The 23047-nt window shown below is 39.5% G+C and overlaps 1 long non-coding RNA gene across 2 annotated transcripts; it reads right to left on the bottom strand.

The window, feature by feature from the left end:
- Positions 1 to 15208: 15208 nt before the first annotated feature.
- On the bottom strand, positions 15209 to 21873 carry LOC142156753 (uncharacterized). Of its 2 annotated transcripts, XR_012692509.1 has the most exons (3): positions 21133 to 21873; positions 19203 to 19834; positions 15209 to 18490 (listed from the first exon to the last, which is right to left on the bottom strand). It is a non-coding gene; the product is annotated as an uncharacterized LOC142156753 (long non-coding RNA). The 2 variants fall into 2 exon arrangements; XR_012692508.1 differs by having other exon boundaries at positions 15209 to 19834.
- Between the last annotated feature and the right edge of the window lie 1174 nt (positions 21874 to 23047).

Here is a 23047-nt window from a genome sequence, read left to right as displayed (position 1 = left end):
CACGGTTGAGCAAGTGCTGAAGCATGTCCTTAGCAGATGGTTCCACGTTAGATTCCGACATATTAATGACAATGTTTTTTGGCCTGTTCTTACTGTCACGGTTCTTACGAGGAGACTCGGTAGATGTAGCGAAACCAGGAGATTCGAACAGTTTGGCACTACTCCAACAATGCGCGGAGTCTAACGAGGAGACGGTGTTCACCAGGAACCGCCGCAAAGCGGTATGGGCTTAGCGGCGTCACCTCGCAGGTCGCGGTCCCTACTAGAATACTGTACGGAAGTCCCTGGGAAGACTACAGGCAGTAGTACCGTAGGAAGGATGATCGATACACTAAGTAATGGTAATGAAGATAATGCAGATCGGTGTAACTCTGTAAACCACTGTGTGGTGTAAAGTTCAGGAGAATGAGCGTCAGCTCTGAAGACAACTGTAGGGGAGATGTCCAAAGATGAGCGTCAGCTCTGCAGACCACTATGTGGTAAAAGTTCAGGAGAATGAGCGTCAGCTCTAAAGACAAAATGTAGTAAAGATGTCCGAAGATGAGCGTCAGCTCTGCAGGCCACAATGTGGCGGAGAGTTCCGTAGATTGAGCGTCAGCTCTGCAGGCCACTATGTGGCGGAGAGTTCCGTAGAGTGAGCGTCAGCTCTGCAGACCACTATGTGGTAAAAGTTCAGGAGGATGAGCGTCAGCTCTGAAGACAAATGTAGTGAAGATGTCCGAAGATGAGCGTCAGCTCTGCAGGCCACTATGTGGCGGAGAGTTCCGTAGAGTGAGCGTCAGCTCTGCAGGCCACTATGTGGCGGAGAGTTCCGTAGAGTGAGCGTCAGCTCTGCAGACCACTATGTGGTAAAAGTTCAGGAGGGTGAGCATCAGCTCTGAAGACAAACGTAGTGAAGATGTCCGAAGATGAGCGTCAGCTCTGCAGTCCAGAAAGGAGGTAGATAACTGGAAAGTAACAGGAAGCCACTTCAATCACCAGGAGGTAACACAAAGAACAGACACTGAAGATAGAGAGGAGGTGCCTTTTAAACTTGCCGCCAGTGAGAAGGACCAATCAGCAGGGAGCATGAGAATTGGAGTCATCGCCGGCATGCGCAGACCCGAATCCAAGATGGCGGCGCCCAGCGGGGAGCGGAGCGCCGATGAGAGGTGAGTTTTGCCGGGTGTCAGGTGCGCTGCCTGAACACCCGGCGCGTGATAAATATTTACCTTTTGTACAAATATAAATCTTGTTTATATCCCTCTGCCCTAGGTATAGTACTGTAGTGCCCTTGAATGACTTATAATAAGATGTTAGAATAAAAAAATGAAAATACAACATTACATAGAAATGTTAAATAATGTAATAGTATTTGATGTTAATATGCTAGAAATGTCAGATGTTCCATTTAGACAACTGTTTGCAATGCAAGCTGCACTGTTTGATACATTGCTTCGTCATTTGTCACGTTAACATCTGATTAGCAGCAGTGCAGAGACTGTGAGTGATTATATCTTCAAACAAAGCATCTAACATCACAATTTAAATTATTGTTATCATCTAGGAAATCAACTGTTTGTTTATATAGTAACATTCATATTGCTTTAATTGCTGTTAAATTCATTTATTGGGTAATTTAAGAATACCAAATATGCTTTTATATTAACTTAAGTAAGGTTTTAGAGATTCGTCAGCACTTTTGTATTGTGTTAAATTTTTGTTAGATCCTACCCCAAATACTTGCTCACTAAGGGACTGATTTATTAAGGATCTTAATTTGAGAAACTTCTTATTTCAGTCTCCTGGACAAAACCATGTGACAATGCAAGGGGTGCAAATTAGTATTCTGTTTTGCACATAAGTTAAATACTGACTGTTTTTTCATGTAGCACACAAACACTTGATAGCTTATTTGTACACTGAAATTTAAAGTTGATATTTATGTGCTACATGAAAAAACAGTCAGTATTTAACTTATGTGCAAAACAGAATACTAAATTGTACCCCTTGCATTGTAACATGGTTTTGTCCAGGAGACTGAAATAAGAAGTTTCTTAAGTTAAGATCCTTAGTGAATCAGGCCCTAAAACCCTATACTAACCCAATGTCCAGTGTCTGACTTCCTCTGGGTCTCTGCCCAGCTGAGGGTTGCCTTTCTCTACTTCAGGGTCCGCCACACTCTCTAGAGGCATTACCAGCGCCCCTTAGATCAATGCATCACCTAGTTTCACACACCCCATTATATATTACCCTGTATTTTGACTTATTTGTCCCGGATAGAATCTTCAAGAGCATTAATAACCATTCATCCTAGTACTGCATTACCAGTAACTTCTGGACTGAGTGGAACTCATCACACATGCCTGTATAAAGACATAACAGCATCTGGGTAATAAAGTCTCTTGTCTGTGTAAGTGCACCAGTAGCAACAGGGTTAAACTATAAAGTTGTTCCGAGACCATAATAAAAATGACTTGCAGGTCTTCCAGTATCTGCTTAGATTTCTAATTATAATCTCTCCATGATGTAGCAAACGAGGGAAATGAGCAGTGTAATTTCAGGGAAACACTAATGATGTTGTAAAGATTGTTGTAATTAGAAAAAAAAAGATGATCTGCTGGATAGCTTAGATAGAAAAGCCCAAAGAATCTTAGCTTGACATTATTCTTAATATGTATTAGATTGGTAAAACACTCTGAATTTTGAAATGCTATCGGTCTACTCATAAATGTTCTCACATATTAATCCAGGCTCTGGAAAATGAGACTTCCCAACTATTGATAAGCTTTCATCATGCCCTATAGGCCTAACCTGCAGCTGAGAGTTGTACTTTAGAAGAAGCAATGTGTCCTACTGAGCTTAATGATACTAAATAAAGAGGAAGAAAGCTGTCCTCCCTTTCCAAGTCAGACCTGTTGTCGGCATGGTGCCACGGCAGACATGTCTGCATAGGGTGCCTGTTGCGTGGAGAGAGCAGCCTGCTGGGTCTATTTATATTGAGGTACCTAAGAGAGGCCCGCTGCTCTAAATTGTATTTTATCTTTTCACAGATAGCGGTAGAATATTGGAACAATTATCTTTTTAATTTTGAGAGCAGCAAGTAAGGAAGCTTTGAGCATCCTCTATCAATTTAAACTAAAACTCCCAAACATTTCCTACAAATATTTTATGCAATAATTATTGCTGTTACAGGTCCTGAAAAAGGACCTATTTTTATTTTTAATATTTTTTTCAGGCATGCTGCTACATATGTAGACGGGTATCTTGCAATAGATGTAAGTAGGGTTGCAACTACAGTTCCCGAGGTATCTAGTTGGCATTTGACAGAAGATGATGGAGTGTCTGAATAAACTAGTAACAGCCACTTTGTTTAAATTTTAAAAGGTTTTGTGATGACACGAAAGAATGCTTAAAATTTTACTCTGTGACTTGTGCTTAACATAATATGTACTAAAGAACGGGTATTTTTATAGTCCTTATGAATGTTCCCCAGAGCCCCAAGTCGCTGGGACGGGGGCAATGTCTCATTGCTTGGGGGATAAGTTTACCTGTGATTGTAAATGTGTCCTTACGTAACTGTGATGTATTTGGTCACCCTGTGTTTTAATGCTATAACCCTGCTGAAATGTTGTAATATATACACAACTGCCAGACTCCCATCTAACGCATACACAGCTACCTAGTGACATTCTGCATTTAGTCATTGGATTCAAAATTGTTGGATAACTGTGTTGTATTGTTCATTGAGAAGGATTTTATATGTTACAATGTTGGGGGTTTCTGTTAAATATACACTTCACTCTGTATTAATATTGTATTTGTGAATGAACATGACAGTGTTTCTATGTGAGCCAGTCTGTGATAAGGTGTTTCATTGTGCCAACTTGTGATAATGTTAATTATCTGTATCCATTGTGTTTAAATAGGTGTCGTTTCTGTAAGGGATATGTATTATTAATGTTGATTAAATCTAGCCAGGTGGGTCTTACTGAAAAGAGTCCAGGACAGGATCTCCTTATATGGATGTACAATTCCTTTGATAGCTTTGTGTATCCTAAATAGGAAGCTCAAATTTGGCAGCGGATTCCCAAGGATTGCTCTTTTCTCGGAAACCGACTTCATCTGGAGCTCCTTCCAAATCACAAAAGCATGCAAGGGGTTAATACCGGGAGACTCTCTTAATCAGCCTAAATTAACTCCTGCATTCCATGATTTGAGCTACCATTGTTCTCTCCCCCTAGACCCTGCTAGACATTTGGGCACCAACCTAGCAGGGGAGAATCCCACGTGGGGCTGCTCTTTTTCATGGTTTGTTTCAGCTTGGTGTTAGAGTTCTTTCTCTTACCAGCTCCACTATTGTTCCAGTACTCAGTTTGGGAATGGAAGCAATTTGGATAAACAAAACTCTGCCTGGGGAACTTTTTGCTAAACTGCTATTATCTGCAACTCGGTGACTGAGCATGTGCATCAGACTAGGCATTTCATATCAAGCAATTACCATATCTCAGCGCAGCAGTTCTAGAGAGATCAGGGAAAGAGATAGCAATGAGTTGACATGGAGAGCTATACTCTGTTTCCTGCTGTTCCCCAGTGGTCTAGTGGGGAGAGGAAGTGGAGCAGAGTGCGGACGTCCGCATAACGATACTGCGCATGCGCGTACCAGAAGTTCGGGTTTGCGCCGTTACTGTGTGAGGACAGTAGCTGCGTCCTCTCTGTCCATACTGTTATATAGAAAAGTGACCGGAGCCAATATATGAGACTGTGGAGACAGTGATTCAAGGAAGCAAAGTAACAGAGAGAGGGCTGAGGAGCCTTGTGAAAAGAGAGAATAGACGAAAACAGATAGAAAAAACAATATCTCACGAACTGGAGTGACAGCAGCAGTGACCAGGAAAACTGATGGAGTGACAGCGAAGCAGCAGTGAACAAAGATGGTAAAACACAGTGAGAAAGAAAGCTGAGAGAGACATTTAAAAGTGTGAGAAAGATAACGTAATAATGAGAAATTGATAAAGAGATAGAAAGAGATAAGCAGAAGAGGATGAGATATATTTACCCTTTTGCAAGTGACAATAACTCTAACACGAAAACAACAAATAGTTTCACATATTTATCAGAATATCAGTATTATCGGTGGTAATAGTTTTTACCATTACCACCATAACGACACCGAGGACTCCTCCAATTAAAATCCGAATCTGTAAAAAACGATTTAAAGAGAAGCAGACATACCTGCATCTCGACGTTGAAGATGTCCGATGCTGACCGTAAGTGACTCCGACTACTGAGGTGTCCGTCAGGAGACTTTAACGTCAGTGCGACTTCTATCCCTTTTACTTTAAAGCGGCAATGTCAAACCCCGCAGGTTATGTGTTTAAACACTTAACCAAACATTGCCGCTGAGAGTAGGTTCGGTGCAGGGAACAGGATCTCATGTTAACTTGTTGGATGTCAGGAGACAGCAGCAATAAACTCTACCTGTTAACCTAGACAGACTGTTACACATGTTACTTCACTCTGGGACACTGCTTTTAAATAGGTGGAAATAGGAGAATTCGTTTTTCTATATGGTCATCTCTGAATTTTTGGAGACATTACTCTTGCTGTAAAAACAGGACATGTAGCAGCTTGTCAGACCTCCATCTTAGAGGTATTTATGCTTTGACCTAAAAACCAGCCCCTGCATTACAAACATAGGGTTAGCTAAATAAACTGTCTAGTTGAAAACAGGTCCAGATCTATTTCCTTATATGTGAATTATAAAGTGCTGGGTAGTATGCTGGTGGTCTATAAATAAATGTTAATAATAAGAATAACCCTCAACACCATACAATGGCAAATAAAAATATAACATTATGAGAGTAGTGTAGACTCTATAAGGTACATCCCTATAAACAGAATAACTTAACTGTCATCATGGCATGAGTGAGCTGCATTTATTTCTATTAGATTCAATGTACACACCAGATACTATTATATACAGTATACTTGGATATCTTAGTATATGTGTGGGGACAACTGGCAATTTTCTACCTTAGCTCAACTTTGTTTCTGCATAAGTTGTCAGGAATCTTACAACATTACTGTTGGGGAATCCTGCTCTAGATAAAGAATGCTCACATATGCAACCATTTTTTCACATAATGCAATCACATTAACAGGCCTATTTATTAAAAACTGGTGTTAGGGATATTTTTCTATCACTACTTATTGCAGCAATAGAAACCTCCTGTCGCCATAATTTATTGATAAAATATCATGGAAGCAGCTGAGTGGCCTTGAGAGGGAAGAGTTCACTTAACACTTTGCTGAGCTAGTCTCCAGGAAAATGTACTTCTGTCACAGTACACAGAATTGCTGTGAGTGCCACTGGCATAATAACAGAAGTGGAAAGATCAATGTCCCTAACAAAAGTGTGTTCCCTCATACAAGGTACTGATGGCAGTGTTAGGAACTCCAGCAGCCAATACCACAAAACCCGGAATCTGCTCCGAAAGTCTGGTATTCACTGTTGCCCCTAGTGGTGGGGACAGACTTGGCTGCAGACAAATGGAGGGTCGTGAGATGTGTACCGGCTGCGGAGAACCCAGGATTGAGGAGTAATGGCAGACAGTGAATCCAGAGAACTAGCCGAGGTCAGGGGTCCCTTGCAGAGAAGAATAGTCAGAAACATGCCAAAGGGTCAGGGTCAGGGTCACGAGCAGGTCAGCAGAATCCGAGGTACAGGCCAAAAGATCAGGGACACAGGCAAGAAGGCGAAATCCAGTAATCAGGCAAATGGTCACAACAGCAATCCAACAGAAACAGAGAGGAGGTCAGCACAAGTGCACTACACAGACGCTATAACTGGCAGGAAGTCTAAGCCATCCCTGCCTTAAATACTTAATGTGGCCAATCAGAGCCTAGCTCTGACACAATCACCGCCCAGCAGCTGCTCATGATAATTTCTATTAGCCCGCAGGCTAGCAAGTGGGGTTTTGCGCACGCATCCGGCATCTTCTCATTGCCGGGACGCGGCGCTGAGCTGAAGTGAGTCACAGCGGCTGTAAGTACCGCCGCGGCTCGTGACAGGCAGGTGGTAGTCTGAAGGTAACCCAGTAAGCACTTAGCTGGTGTGAGAGTCAGAGCTGGTTACCGCCTGGGGACACACTCCACCAGTTTGTCAGGGTAAAATAGCTAGTTGGTGGAAAGGGGTCAGGATCATCACAGTGACATGCTTTATATACAGAGAGTATTCAAAGATTTGTGACACTCCAACTATAGCCAAAAGGGGCTTCTTTAGTGAAATAACATTACTCTGCAACTGTGGTAAAACGAGGGATTAATATCACCTTAACCAGCCTGTCCCTCGTTTCTCACAAAATGTGGATTATAGCTTGTACTATTTATAGCCCTTGCTTTTGTTCCCCAGCTCAACAGTATACAACTGCAGTGTCTAATTACATTTGGATAAGTGGACATTGTAGATCATTGTAAATATGTATATTATTTATTGTATCTTGTTTAAATTGCATGAAAGTTGTTAGTCATTGTCCTTAAAGTGAAGCCAGTTGGGTTATGGGTAAGCATCAGATTGCAGGATACAGGTGAGGGGGAAGGCCAATTAGTATCCATTGTTCTCAACATGACTAGTTCAGACATTTTGTCTAGAGCCCAGCAGGGGACCTTCTGTGGGAATACAGATCATCTCCACTCCCCCTTGTTGGAGTCGTATAATTGGATGAACGAAAGTATATTGGTTTAATATTGTTTAGCCATGCAAATGCGATCCGTACGCTATGTGACACGTGGCGTGGTGTGTTCGCACGGTAAAATACGCACGCACACTCTCGCATTGCAACATCTAGTTATTTATATAATTCATATTCATATTGGTTCCGTTACACTGTAATTTAGGAGCAGATAGTATTTGGTTTATTATTAGTCTATATATATATATATATATATATATATATATATATATATATATATAGTGATTATATGTACACTTCAGTGATATTCAAGGTTCAGGTTATAGGAAAGGTACCACGCCTGGTGTCATATTAAAGCCCTATTCATCAGCAGCTGTCCGGTGCAGTCGGCGAAGAGATCGCACATTGCATACTTTAGTTATTGATATTAGAGAATAAACCTTTGTATGATGCTGGCTATGAAAGGAGCAGACCCCCTGGAGAGAAAACCCCCTCCTTTGGATTCCTTAGATTGAATCAGCCTATGGCCTGTTTGCCCTGGAGATACCCTTTGTCTGGACCTATAGAAGCAAGCTACGTCATTTGCATTGTTCTCTGCAACACTGAATGAATATATATATGATCACAGCTGCAGCTGCCAGCCAGTCTACTCTGACCACAGTTATCTAAAAGATATACTGTTCCATTGGGACCCATGGAAGCGCAGCGATTGCAGCGGTATGTATGTATTTATCTTTTGGTATTGGCTGTACTGTACTGTATCATAATATAATAATGTATTGAATTGTTGACTATTTACATCTGCTAAAATAAATCACTTTGTGCGTTAGAAACACAATACAATCGCTTGGGCAATGCTTATTTGAAAACGATACAATTACTTTAATACCCTCCAACCCCCTGATACAGCACCCACCAATGGTTAGGAAGGAAAGGCCCAGGGGATAGCCCAGGGAGGGGGAAAACACTGTGGATATTAGACCCTAGATATAAGGAGCCACTCCAAGGGTGGAGGAGAGATTCATTTTGGGACTGGAAGCTGCAGGGTGGCTGGTTTTTAGAGTTGCCGTTCTCTACCAGTGAAATACATTGGCAGATCCACGGCTCGTCAAGTCGGGATAGCCAGGTGACTGTAACTCCTTAAGCTAGTGGGGTAAGGGACAGATAATGTGGCAAACCTGCCTGGAATTTATTTACTGTGTGTATATAATAATCTATTGATTGTGGTTTGTATAATAAATGTATTGTTTTACTTTCTAACTGCATTTGCCTGAGTGACTAATAAGAACCTTAGAAGGTACTGGATAGGCTTCCCTGGCCTAGGAAGGCACCCATGGGTAGCCAGTCAGAGTGAAGTGGGTATAATTGGGCCAGAAAACCCAGTATCTTCACAGTAACTATAGTACTGATGTATAATAAATAACATCTGAATAAAAATGTATATGTACTGCATATCAAAAATAGACAAGAAAAATAACTATTATTCAAACCAGTCACCGTCATATACATTTCTAGATATGTACTAAAATAAATTATTCATCACTAAGTTGTTCAAACTGTTGTGGAGTCCCAGGTATTTGGAAGGAAACCATGAGCTTTTGTTAAAAGTAACATATTGGGTTAATTGGGGATGTGTTAATTTAGGTGTCACAGTTATATATTTGAATGTTTTATACATTGGTGTATGTACAACACCTCAATTTTCTTCCCAATTTCTGCATTCTGTTCTCCTGATCTGGCAGTAATATACTGTATCTTAACCAAATCCTAGAATCAGCCCTTGATCAAGTGGCTCCAGCTTCTCTTCATACTCCATGTTGACTAAGATGCCAGCCTTGACATACTAAAGAAACATGACAACTTCAAAAGTTTTCTTGCAAAGCAGAATGTTTTTGGCTTCAATCTCGTTCGGACACTGCCAAACAAACATACTTTCAATCTCTTATTTCTGCTATCTGTGCCCAAGATATTGCTTCCTACTTGAAGGACAAGATTGATAATATCCAACATGAAATGGCTTCCTCCTCTTCGACAAACCACCAGCTCAATTACTTCCCCACACCTTTTGGCACCTTCTCTTCATTTAATCCCACAAATGAAAATGAAGTCTCTACTCTCTTCTTATCTTCCTCCTCTACTGCCTGTCCTCTTGTTTCTATACCCTCACAAATCAGTCGACCACTGATTCCTGTAATCATCCCAACCTTAACTAAAATGTGTAATCTCTCTCTCTCTCTCTACTGACATCTCTCCATCATTATTCAGGCACGCAGTTATCTCTCCTATTCTGAAAAAACATATCTCGGACCAAACTCCCATTCAAATTGCTGCCCCATGTCTCAGCTCCCATGACCCTCTAAGTTTCTTGAGTGAACTGCTTATACTAACCTCACATGCCTTCTTTCCTCACAAAACCTATTGGACCTTCTCCTGTCAGGCTTTCATTCCCAAAACTTCACTGCACTGACTAAGGATGTACATGATTTTTTGATCACTGTTACCCTGTTCTAGGTGACATTGCTGATCTTCTCATACAAACACTCCACTCCCTAAGTGTTCAGGACACTGCCCTATCATGATTCTCACCCTGCTTATCTATTTGCTCTTTCCATGGTTGTTTCTCTGGATCCACCTCCATCTGCTTCCTTTATTAGTTGGTGTACCACAAGTCCTGGGCCCTCTGCTCTTCTCTATTTATACCTTTTTACCCAAATTTATCTATGCTTTGCAGAATTCTCACCATCTCTGATTGTCTGCGTTACTAGATGTCTTTCTGCAATTTCATCTTGGATGCCCTCTCAACAACTCAAACTTTTCAAAACCAGAGCTAATGATATTCCCACTAGCCAACAGAAGTTACCTAACTACATGGCATTTATATTGCTGTGCTGTTGACAGCATGACAATACATGCTACCCTTGAAGTTCACTGCCTAAGTGTCATCCTTTACTCAGAACTATCCTTTGTTCCCCACATCCAATCTATAACTAAGTCCTGTCACATACAACTGAAAATAATTTTCTAGAACATAGCTCATTCAAAACACTGCAAAAATTAGAATTCATGAACTAATCATCTCTCATATTGACTATTGCAATACCATCATAACTGTTGTTCCCTCGAATGAGACTCTCACCCATACTATTTTGGACACAGAGGTTAGATTGATTTTCCATGAAAATTACTCTTCCACTGCTGATCCGCTCAGGCAGTCTCTACATTGGTTGACTGTATATAATCCAATAGAAAATATTTCTGCTAACATACAAGGCCATCAGCAAAACTGCACCAACTTACATGTCTTCACTTGTCTCACAACTCGACGCCTACATTATTTACATGATCTGCATTTCTCATCCACACTCATTACATGTTCTAATTCCCCATTAAAGGACTTTTTCAGGCTGCACCTACGTTGCGAAATTCTCTCCCTCGCACAATAACACTTTCCACTAGTCTTCAAATCTTCAAGCATTCTCTGAATACCCACCTCTTCAGACTAGCTTATCAATTTCCTCAATCACCCTCCAAACCCCATAGAAACATAGAAAAAAATTACGGCAAATAAGAACCTCTTGGCCTAACAAGTCTTCACATTTTTTAACCTATGGCAACATCAAACCCTATTTGATCCTTCGTTTTTTGTATGGATCCTTATATTTATCCCAAGCATGCTTAAATTTCTTTACTGTATTTGCCTCTACTACCTCTAATGGGAGGCTATTCCACTTATCCACTACATTTTTTGCAAAGTAATTTTTCCTCAAACTTACTCTGAACCTACTTTCCCTCCAGTTTCAGCGAATAGTCTTGTGTTCTAAAACTTCTCATCTTGTGAAGAAAGTTTTGCTTCCTGTACCCTGTTAAGACCCATGACATATGTGAAAGTGTCTATCATGTCCCCCCTTTCCCTTCTCCAAACTATACATATAAAGATCTTTTAAGGTAAAGGTAAGTTTTGGGCTGTAGCCCATCCCCCATTTTAGTTGCCCTTCTTTGTACAGTTTCTAATGTATTTATATCCTTTTATTATTATTAATTATTATTATTATTATTATTATTATTATTATTATTAAGCTTTATTTAAAAGGCGCCACAAAGTATCTGGAGCGTTGCACATATTACAAACAATACACCTCACAGGATAAACAGCATAGAACAATAAACAAGTACTACTTAGGCTGCAAGCAACACCAGAGTCAGGATGGCTGGAGCAGAAGTAATAAGTATTGACATAGGGGGGGAGAAGGCCCTGTTCGTGGGAGCATACATACTATAGAAAGGGCAAACAGACAGCAGTCACACAAAGGAGTCAGTGAAGGGGATCAGTTGCAAGAGGAGCGTGTACAGGGACAGAGGAAGAGAGAGGAGCGAAGAACAAGCATGGAGAATGTTAGGAGGATGGCTGGTAGGCTTTAAAGAACAGATGATTGTTAAGTGCCCTTTGAAAGGTGCATAGGTTAGGGGACAGTCGGATAGAGCGAGGGAGGTCGTTCCAGTGGAGGGGGGCAGTCCGGGAGAAATCTTCAATGCTGGTGTGGGATGAGGTAATCAGAGTGGAGAAGACACAATGGTCATTGTCTGATCGTAGGGAACAGGCGGGAGTGAGAATGGAGAGGAGATTGGAGATATATGGGGCAGTGGAGTAGGAACTTGGAGGTGAGGGTGAGGAGTTTGAACAGGATTCTGTATGGGAAAAGGAGTCAGTATAAGGCAAGACAGAGAGGGGAGGCAGAGGAAAGGAAGAAGGAGTCTCGCAGCTGCGTTTGTCATTGCTGAAATAGAAAGAATTAAGTCTGGCAGGCTTGGTCTTCTAAATCTGCAGTCTCATAATGTACAGTGTTACATAGGTTACATACAAAGAGGAGAGCTTCATTGCCCCATTGCTAATTGTCATTGCTGAAATACAAATAATAGGTCTGGCAGGCTTGGCCTTCTAAATCTGCAGTCTTTGTTTGAAAGTGTATGAAAATAATACTGTGACCTGTAAGGTGGTCAAAATTAACTGCAAATGACTTGAAATTAGTGTTATTGAGGTTAATAATAATGTAGGGGGAAAAAAAGCAAAAATATGTGATTTTAGCAAAAAAAAATAAGGATCTTAGAGAAAAAACGGGATCCAAAACCAAAGCACGCAAGGACTGTTTTGCAAAACCAAAACTGAAACCAAAACACGAAGTTAATCCAGATCCAAAATCAAAACCAAAACCAGAAAATGGGGGTCAGTGAACATCTCTAATTGCAATACATTTTTATTCAATCAAATCTAAAATTGAACATACCGATGCTTTTATATTGAGACTAGAGCAAGAAATGGTGATAGGTTTATTCTGACTTTAATAGTTTAGTCCCATTTTCCCTACGTCTCTTATTTTATTTAAAAGCAATCTAAAAACAAAAACATTATTTGCTAAATTGTACTGTTATAGGAGATGGGTGCGGTAAACTTACCGTAGCTATAAGAAAATTTTGCAGTGGCGGACCTACGATTATTTTTGGGGGTGCGTCTGCTATGGTTACCCTCCCAAATGCCCTCCCTCTGCTCCTCTGACAATGTGGAGCATGCACAAATAACCCTGAACAATACTATATACCCTGAACAATACAATATAGTAACAATACTATACATCAACATATTAATTCCATTCAAATGATCCCTCTTTTTTCTGACTATACTTGTGGAAAGTGTGTGTTGTCGTATAGATGTGTGAGGTGTAACATAAAGTTGGAGCACTGTATATGCCACCTTCATTTTAACAATACTCTCTGTATAATGCCAGTTTTTACATGTGTTTTTGCATGTGTTCGAAACTATTGGAATGAGAAGGAAAACTGTACAATGTTGTCTTTATTTACTTCTGGACTAATCCAGAACTTCCTGCATGTTGCTTAGCAAGTTTAGAGACCCACCAAAAGCCAAAATCTGAAATTTAAAAATATAGCATTGCTAAACATTTCTAAACAAAATCTATTTTTTTTAACTGGTCAGTAACTACTGTTAGATCTAAAATTCTGATCCAGGTTTGCCTGTGGTGTCAAGTATATCTGGAAGAGCTTCAGTCAGCGGGAGAGAAGAGACACAGACCAAGTTCTGTATACAAGGAATATTCTCTGTTTATTGATATCAAGATACAAGTCTTTATAGCCTACTGAATATATAAATCCTACGTCATAAGCATACAATAGTTTATGGGATACACTGCTGATTAACTATCTCATGTATTCTTGGGGTGTTTAACTTTCTCCCCCTTCTCAGGACAGATGTGTCAATTGTTCTTATCTCAAGGGCAGCTGGAGGTTTATCCCCTGTCTGCCATGTCCAACGTCATGGGCACAGCTCCCACACTACGAGCTGAAAATGAAACTACCTATTGTTCACAAATCTTGCTACATTCTTCAGGAGTTCTCTATGTCAGCTTAACCTGAAGGACGTGGGCTTACATCTTGTAAAACTTCATTTCAGCAGAAACATGAATAATCTCTTTTAGCAAATAATATTTCTATGCAAGTTACAAAAATGGCTGAACGAGGGCCTTATGAGGCCTTTACAAAAAAATCATATTCAACACTACTTATCTAACCACAAGAGTTGAGCAATTCTCAAGGTGGAACACTGAAAGGTCAAATGCCATATTTGCGGAATATGCGGAAAATTCGCAGACATATGCAGAACTAGATGTGTATTTCACAAAACAGTTTAGAAGTAGAAATGCTCAGGCTCGGTTTTCCGTCATCTTTGCGGCGTTGGATCTCGCGGGTTTTGATTTCATAAGTACCTCCCTCCCCAACAGATCCAGCGCCATTGCTCACACAAAAACAGGGGTAGCAGTGTTCTTGTCACCCTCCATTCTCCAGTAACATTGCTCAGTGCCATTTCTCATACAGAAACAGGAGGTGTAGCAATGTTCTTGTCACTTGACAAAAATTGACTGGAAATGACTGGACATTAATGTTAATGAGGTTAATATTAATGTAGGAACAAAATAAGAGCCAAATTATGTGATTTTATCAGTTTTTAGCAATTTTTTAAAAAACTAAAACAAAACACGAAGTTAATCCAGGTCCAAAATCAAAACCAAAATCAAAACATGGGGGTCAGTGAACATCCCTACTATTTACCATACATTGTATTTATTATTTGCCCTTCATGTATGTTTCAGATGTGCTTTTTCTTAAATGTTGCTGTAAACCATTACTCCATGACAACATAATGTTTTCCATTGGCCATGTTACAAACATTTTAAAAGTTAGGAAAATCTGTGCTGATTCACCTATGACACACTTGAAGCCTTAATTCATGAAATTGTTACAGAAGCGCTTATTAAAAAAAATATTGCATGGCTGAATATATTCATTTCCAATGATTATTTGTGTTGCTAAATGTGGCTTTAAAGATAAGGCTCTTACTAAAAGCTTATTTACTTCTGTAACATTGTTGTTCATGTTAGATCTAAAATTCTGACCCAAGTCAGCCTGTGGTGTCAAGTATATCTGGAAGCGCTTCAATCAGCTGGAGAGAATTGACACAGACCAAGTTCTGTATACAAGGAATATTCTCTAGTTTATTGATACAAAGATACAGGTTTTTATAGGCTACTGAATAAATGAATCCTACGTCATATGCATACAATAGTTTATACCACTAGTTTATGAGAAGCGCTACTGATTAACTTTCTCACGTATTCTTGAGGTGTTTACTTTTCTCCCCCTTCTAAGGACAGATGAGCCTATTATTTCTTATCTCAAGGGGAGTTGGAGATATGCTATGTGCAACACCATGGATACAGTTCCCATACTACCAGCTGGATATGAAGCTCATTATTGTTTTCATAACTGGTTACATTCTTCAGGTGTTCCCTATTAGTTCAACTTCAAGGCCATAGGCTCACATATTGCAAAACTGCAAGTTAACTGAAAAATGAATAATCTCTTCTAGCAAATAATATTTCTATACAAGTTACAATAAAATGGCTGAACAAAGGCCTTATGAGGCCTTAACAAAAAATCATATTTAACATTTCCCATCTTTTATTCAATTTTCGACCCTTTCTCCTCCTACCTACCTAATCCTATCTATAGAACCACATTCTTAATAAGCAGGTACTTATACACATGTAGGAGGCCACATGCATAGAGTTGGTCCCCTTAGGAATCTGTCAACTCATCCCCCACTAATAAGCCTGTGATCCTCCCTGTCCTAACTTGATTTATGAGGAGATGCATTTTGGCAAATGTCCATGTCTAGAAAAGATGGTTTCTTAGAAGATGGTTTCTTAGTAGGTAGTTAATGAGTCTATAGTAGTTCTGCAGGCCTTGCATGTCCTTTGTTCAATCTTTAGTAGTTTCTTGTTGCAAACTCTGCAGTTCTTTGGCTTTGCTAGTCCAAATAATTCATGACACTCATAGTCTGGTCAGGTTTCAGAAGTAATTTCTGTGATCATCAGAGGTTCGGGATTTTCAGTGGTTCCCTTTTTGGAGAGACAACAATCAAGTGTCAGTAACTTCTTAATCAGCCATATATTTAGTTTCATTATCACCTATACGATCAACAGGATTGCAAAACCATTTGCTACTAATGCCAATATTTCCAATATCCAACATGAATCATTACTGACAACTTTACCAATGAGGTTATGCATCTGCACAAAGACATTTTCAGAGTTTACTCTACTATGAGTGCAAATTGTTGAGCACTCCTTCCCATATGTTTCTCACAGTGGCATAGGCAATATGTCACTTAACTGTCTGTTTCATACTGGGTTAGGGAGGCCTTAATCCCTACTTCAGTCACAATTATTCTGGCAAGACATATCAATACAATGAGACAGTCATTTCTATTTATCAGAACAAGACTCCCCTGATTTGAAGACTTTGCAGTGTTATGCGTGAATCCAGGTGTCTCTTTCCTGTACTTTCACTGCCATGGGAGTCGTCAACAGGACTTGATAAGGACCCTTGTATCTGGGTTCAAGACTTCTCCTGATGTGCTTTCTCACGACCACCCAGCCCCCCAGGGTGCAGTTTATGGGTACCTGTATCAAAATTAGGGTTTGCAATGGAGGAGAATATTTGACCATGTATTTCAGTTAGTTGTTTCTATAATAAGGCAACATAATTCAACAAATCACTATATACATGGTGTAGTTGCTATGGAAAATAACAGCCTGTTCTGTTTGCTGTGCCAAACAATATCTCATATGGTGTTAAACCTGTGTCTTTCCTAGCAGTATTTTTTACTGAGTGCAGGTAAACATGAGATCCATGGCAGACCTGTTTCAGCCATTATTTTCTGCATTTTCAATTTCAGTGTACCATTAAGGCGCTCCATACATCCTGAACTTTGGGATCTGTAGGGGGTGTGATAGTTTCTGGAATCCTTGCCCCGTAAAGTGTATCCCTCTGTCACTTACAATGACCTCTGGTACACCATATCATCAGATTACCTCATTCGCAATTTTCTTGGCTAATGCTTTAGCATTTGCTTTTCTATACAGCCATGTCTCCAGCCAGTGACTAAAGAAGTTGACACAGACAAGCACATTCTCAAAGCCCGAGCATTTGGGAAGTTATAAAGTCTATCTGTATCCTCTTATAGGGATATTATGTCTGGGGTGTGCTTTTCCATAGGACAGACTTACTCGGGTTACTTTGTGCACAGACTAGGCATTCTGCCACTAACGACTGTGCTGCTTGGGCGAACCCTGGTACTATCCATAAGCTGCTAGTGAGTACAACCATAGCATCTTTTCCCAGATGCACTTTCTCGTGTGCTATATTGACCATAATGGGATAAACTACTTTTGGCAGACACAAACGCTGACCTTTACACCACTCCTTGCACTTCTAGTGCTCCATGTATTGCCCAAGTCTTTTTCTTATTTTCTGTTGCTTGTCTTTCCATAAGTTGGAGTGTGCTCTGGTCAAACAGGGGTCAGGGGGTCACCATGTAAATAGACTCCCCTTGGGGTACTGGGGCTATGGCGGCTTCTCGTGCGGCCTGGTCTATTTCACTTAGCTTCGGGGGTAGTATCTCTGTGTGTGTCTTCACCTTCATCACTGTTTGGAGGACAGCTGGAATGCAGTGAACAGTGCCCTGGTATGTTCATCATATTGACTGGTTTGCTTGCTGAACCCATAAGGTCCCTACTTTTCCATACAGGGCCATAATCATGCGCAATTACAAATGCATAACTTGAATCAGTGTAAATATTTACTCTTTGTCCTTTTGCATATATGCATGCAAGTGTCAGGGCCTTTAGTTCAGCTTCTTGTGCTGACATGTGACTCGGTAGAGTCTGTTGAATCACTATTTCTGTGTGTGTGGTTACAGCACACCCTGTATACGGGACAGGATCTATGTGATAGTGTGAACCATCTACAAAAAGAGTGATGTCTGCATCTGGTAATGGTTTATCTTTAATGTGAGATAAAACCAGAGATTCTTGTTTCATTAGTTCTATGCAATCATGTTCAGAAAAATTTTGTTTGCATTTTTTTTTTTCCTTTCTTTCTGTTCAAGCTGGAATGGAATTCCCCCAAATCCCTAGGGTAACCCCAATATATACAGGTACTTCTCCCATCTTTTGAAACTTGCTGCAATAAGGCAGCAGGATTCAACATTGTGCACTGCTTAAGTGTAACGTTACTGGGAGTAAGCAGTGCTACTTCATTAGGATAGGCTTCAGTAAGGAGCATGTGGAATCCAAGGAAAAGGTTCTTGGTTTCTGAGTTCCACAAAGTTTACACTCATTAGATGGAGTGTACAGTACAACGGTTAAGACAGATGTGGTAACTTTAATTCTTCTGGAAGAGAAACACTTAGCTTAAATAACCTGTTAATAAGCCACATCATCAGTTCTATTAGTGTATATAATAATGTGTTGGGCCACAATACTCACAAACACATTCCTGCATTGGGTGTAAACCCCTGTAGTCATGGGTTGCTCTTTTCTTTATTTGGTTGGGTTAAACTTTCATATTAGAATTTTCTAATTATGTATAATGATCTATACATTACTATGGGCCTGAGTCTGGTTCTTCCAAACTTGGCTTTCCTTTCTAGTCTAGTACACATCTACAGCGCACAGCAAAGGAAAATAACGTGCAATCTATATTCCTCCTGCTAATATCAATGAACTCCCCTCTCTGGTCTCCCTTGGACCTTTAAAAAACTTAAAATACAGTTTACTCAGATTCCCCTTGTCTGAAGGTCTTAACATATATCTGTGAACATGAGAGGCTCTGGGGCCTCTTGTGCTTCCTTTTTTTTTTTTTGTCTTCTAATAAAAAAGGAATGGGAGGAAGAAAATACACAGTGCGCTCGGCAAGTGTTATATGTCACTCATTTCACAATAGGAGGGAATGTCCTTTGTGCTGTATATCTTCATACTTAGTAAATCTGGCCGGTAACAAATGTTTTGCTTGTGCTTGGTTTCTGTCACAACGTACGATACCGTTAAGGTAACTGGGTGTCCTAGCACAATATCTATACTCTTTTCAAGCACTAAAGCAGAGTAGTATGCAAGTGACCTTAGCTTGCGACCATGTATTTGTGTCAGTACTCCTTGTACATGTGCACTGACTTCATAACAAAATAATGTGAAAGGCTTGTCATAATCTGGCAAAGCCAGTGCTGGCGCTGAAGTTATTTCAGCTTAAAATTGGTTAAACATTTGGTTCTGCTCAGGGGAGAGTATAAATGGCTTGCTATGATCCAGAAGTGCTAATGCAGGAGCACATACAATTGCTCTTAAAGTCTTAAATCTTTTTCATTTCTGTAAAAATATAGAATTCCCATCAATGCATTACCATACCCACAATAAAAAGAATTATTTACAGTATATGACAATTATAGCACAGTAAATAAGGGCAGTAAATGTCTTTACAAACACTGATTTACTCAAAACTGTAATGAGGATACAAATAAAAACCTTTTGCTTTCTGCACATACAGAAAAACCACCTAGTTCATGCATTTGCTATGCGAATAGCACATAAACTCTAATATCTTTTTCCAAAACAAGGTAATCATTACTCAGAAGAGTTTACGTTATTTAAATCCTTCATTAGTTTATACTTATGTTTGTTGTGGTGCAAAGATGGTGCATTGGAAGTTAAATCAATGCAATCTGGATTGCCTAATGGGTCTTTGCAGCTGGAGACCTGTGAATAAAAAAAAACTTTTGCATAGAGATTAACATTTATTTACTAGGAATTACTGTAACTGTAACATGCGTGTATACTGTTATCAGGTAACCAGTGAACAGCTGCTAAAAGCTTAACTGTGACGCTATGCGTTCCATGCCTTGATTTCCTCAAAGGGGCAGTCCCTAATTTCACAAATAGAGAATGTCAAAGTGACGAGACCTGGGCGAGTGTTCAAAGCCACTCCTTTCTTATCATCTCTTAGTACAGCCCTTTTAAATGACACTAATTAAATTTCCGGGTTTAGAAACATTCAATCTGGAATCTTGGTTCCAAGTATTCAACCATTTTAAAAGCAGCACTGTCTCATAAATCAGAGTACTCTCGTTAGACACAATACATTGTGTCTGTAAATCATTCAACATTTTCTCAACAAAATCTCTCTCCCGTGACCAAATATTCACACATATTTCTAGATTCTGTGATTTTCGTGTTCAAAGCAAAAACACATTCACATAAGTCTCGCTCACAGACGACATTTTATCTCGTAACATTTCTTTAAAGGCATAACAAACCCTCCTGATTTCTGAGAACATTCATCAGCGCCATTTTAACACAGATAAAAACAGCATGTAAGCTCACTCCCACAATTCTCAACTTCATTAAAGAGAAAGCTATATTTCTGAACTTCAGAAACAAAATTATTTTGTTCAAATACAGAAACGGCTTGTTGGATCCCAGTCAGCTTTGTTCTGACACTAGTACTTATAGTGATAATGTACATTATTTACAATCTTGTCCGTGCAATCGGACCAAACATTTTAAAACTTCTTTTGTATCTTTTTAAAAGCTTATCATTAAGCAATGAATGTACAACTTTTTCAACCTTGAAACATGTCTCTTGTAAAAAACGGACAAGACAGACAAACATTGTGATTTAAAGTAAATCAAACATCTCCCTTATAGAGCACTAAGACAGAGAACAAACAATGTGAATTATCACGGATCTCTCTCACACGCAGTAAGACGGAGACAAAACTCACATACAGAGAAAGAAAACTTAACTGACATCTTCCAGCCTACTGCTGTGGAACTACAAGTCCCAGCATTACACTAAATACAAGTTAGCTTCAACATGTTATCATCAATCAGCACTCCGGACACATTTTTTCAATTTTACATACATTGTCAAAAAACAAAAAACAGTGTGCTTCTTATCTCAACACACTGAAATCATTTACACAGAATAAGGGAGGGGCACATTTCACTTATTCAGCTGCACAGGATCAAACATACATTTATAATATACAACCTACTTGATTCATTATTCAGCTTCCGATGCATTTAGCATATCCACATATATTTCGACTTTTCAGATCTCTTAACTTTCCTGTGCCACCTCAAACAATCTCTTGGGGTTTGATCTCAATACCCCTTTGTTCTTGTCTCATTACCACTTGCAACACCTTTGTTTCTCCATCCATACATATCTTTGGCTATCCCCGCTTTCTTGAAAAATTCCCTGCAGACCTTCTACTCCCCCATTTCCTAAAGTCTTTGTGTATCATATCTATGAGGGAGCTGCTGTCATCTGTTTACTATCTATATTACTCGTATTGACAGTATTCTGTTGAGTCCAAATCGGGACTCTTATCTAGTTTCTGTGGGTTGTCCTTGCACTGGACCTCCCGTTCTGTGGACTCCTTGTACTGGATGTCCGTGCTAAATAGCTTCTTTGACAGTATCTGGGACGAAGGTCTTTTGGAAATCTCTCTTACACAATTTGGGCAGATTACAGAATCTCCCTTCTTTGATATACCTCTGGGGATGGTGTCTAAAATGTTCACTCAATGTTCAAAACAATAACTCTCTAAATCCCTCTATTCCATTACATGCTTCTTTGATCAATGTCTTATGTGACTTTTATGCTTTATACATCATACATAGGTACAAACACATGCACTCAAAATTCAATCATCTTTCAAAAATCTAATCAACAATACAATTACAGTAAACAAATTGGGTTAATACTGTATTATATTAATCAGATGATACTTGAGACTCACAAATTCGCGTGTCAGGTGCCTCAGACAGACATGAGGTGACCCAGACTAGGAAGACCAACGAGTAGAAATCTACTGACCGCGGATGTTGGGGTTCAATGTGCTGGGAAACCTCCGTTGTCTGTCTTGTAGCCTGCTGGACAGCGAATCTCGGTGGGACCTCCAAGTTGTTAGATCTAAAATTCTGACCCAAGTCAGCCTGTGGTGTCAAGTATATCTGGAAGCGCTTCAATCAGCTGGAGAGAATTGACACAGACCAAGTTCTGTATACAAGGAATATTCTCTAGTTTATTGATACAAAGATACAGGTTTTTATAGGCTACTGAATAAATGAATCCTACGTCATATGCATACAATAGTTTATACCACTAGTTTATGAGAAGCGCTACTGATTAACTTTCTCACGTATTCTTGAGGTGTTTACTTTTCTCCCCCTTCTAAGGACAGATGAGCCTATTATTTCTTATCTCAAGGGGAGTTGGAGATATGCTATGTGCAACACCATGGATACAGTTCCCATACTACCAGCTGGATATGAAGCTCATTATTGTTTTCATAACTGGTTACATTCTTCAGGTGTTCCCTATTAGTTCAACTTCAAGGCCATAGGCTCACATATTGCAAAACTGCAAGTTAACTGAAAAATGAATAATCTCTTCTAGCAAATAATATTTCTATACAAGTTACAATAAAATGGCTGAACAAAGGCCTTATGAGGCCTTAACAAAAAATCATATTTAACATTTATACGGGGTTTGAATGAAATAATAATTATAAGGAGTACCAATTGTTCAATAGAGTATTTAAAAGGCACTTAGTACGCAGTGCGAGATTTGCCATCTGAAAAAAAAGCAATCAGGGAACTACTCAAAGATTTTAGAAATATAAGAGGCACATTACACAGCATGAAAACATCTCATTTATTTCTATAGGTTAGAAAGCTATAAAGTTTACTGACAGATAAATTATAGCTTATGCTATAGTTTGGCACTGAAGATCAAAATGCTGCTCATACATATTTAAAGTGCTATGAAACTAACTGAAAAGGCCAAAGCTTGTATTTCTAATTGGGTAAAAATGAGGTATGTCATGAGAAATCTAAACTGACCAAAAACAGATGAAAGAATTCTTGTCTACTACAAGATACCCCTAAACAGAGCTGGATAAG

The sequence above is a fragment of the Mixophyes fleayi genome, chromosome 1, assembly GCF_038048845.1.
Source record: "Mixophyes fleayi isolate aMixFle1 chromosome 1, aMixFle1.hap1, whole genome shotgun sequence".
Taxonomy (NCBI): Eukaryota; Metazoa; Chordata; class Amphibia; order Anura; family Limnodynastidae; genus Mixophyes; species Mixophyes fleayi.
Note: the sequence above shows the minus strand (reverse complement) of the source record. Positions and strands in the feature narration are given on the sequence as shown.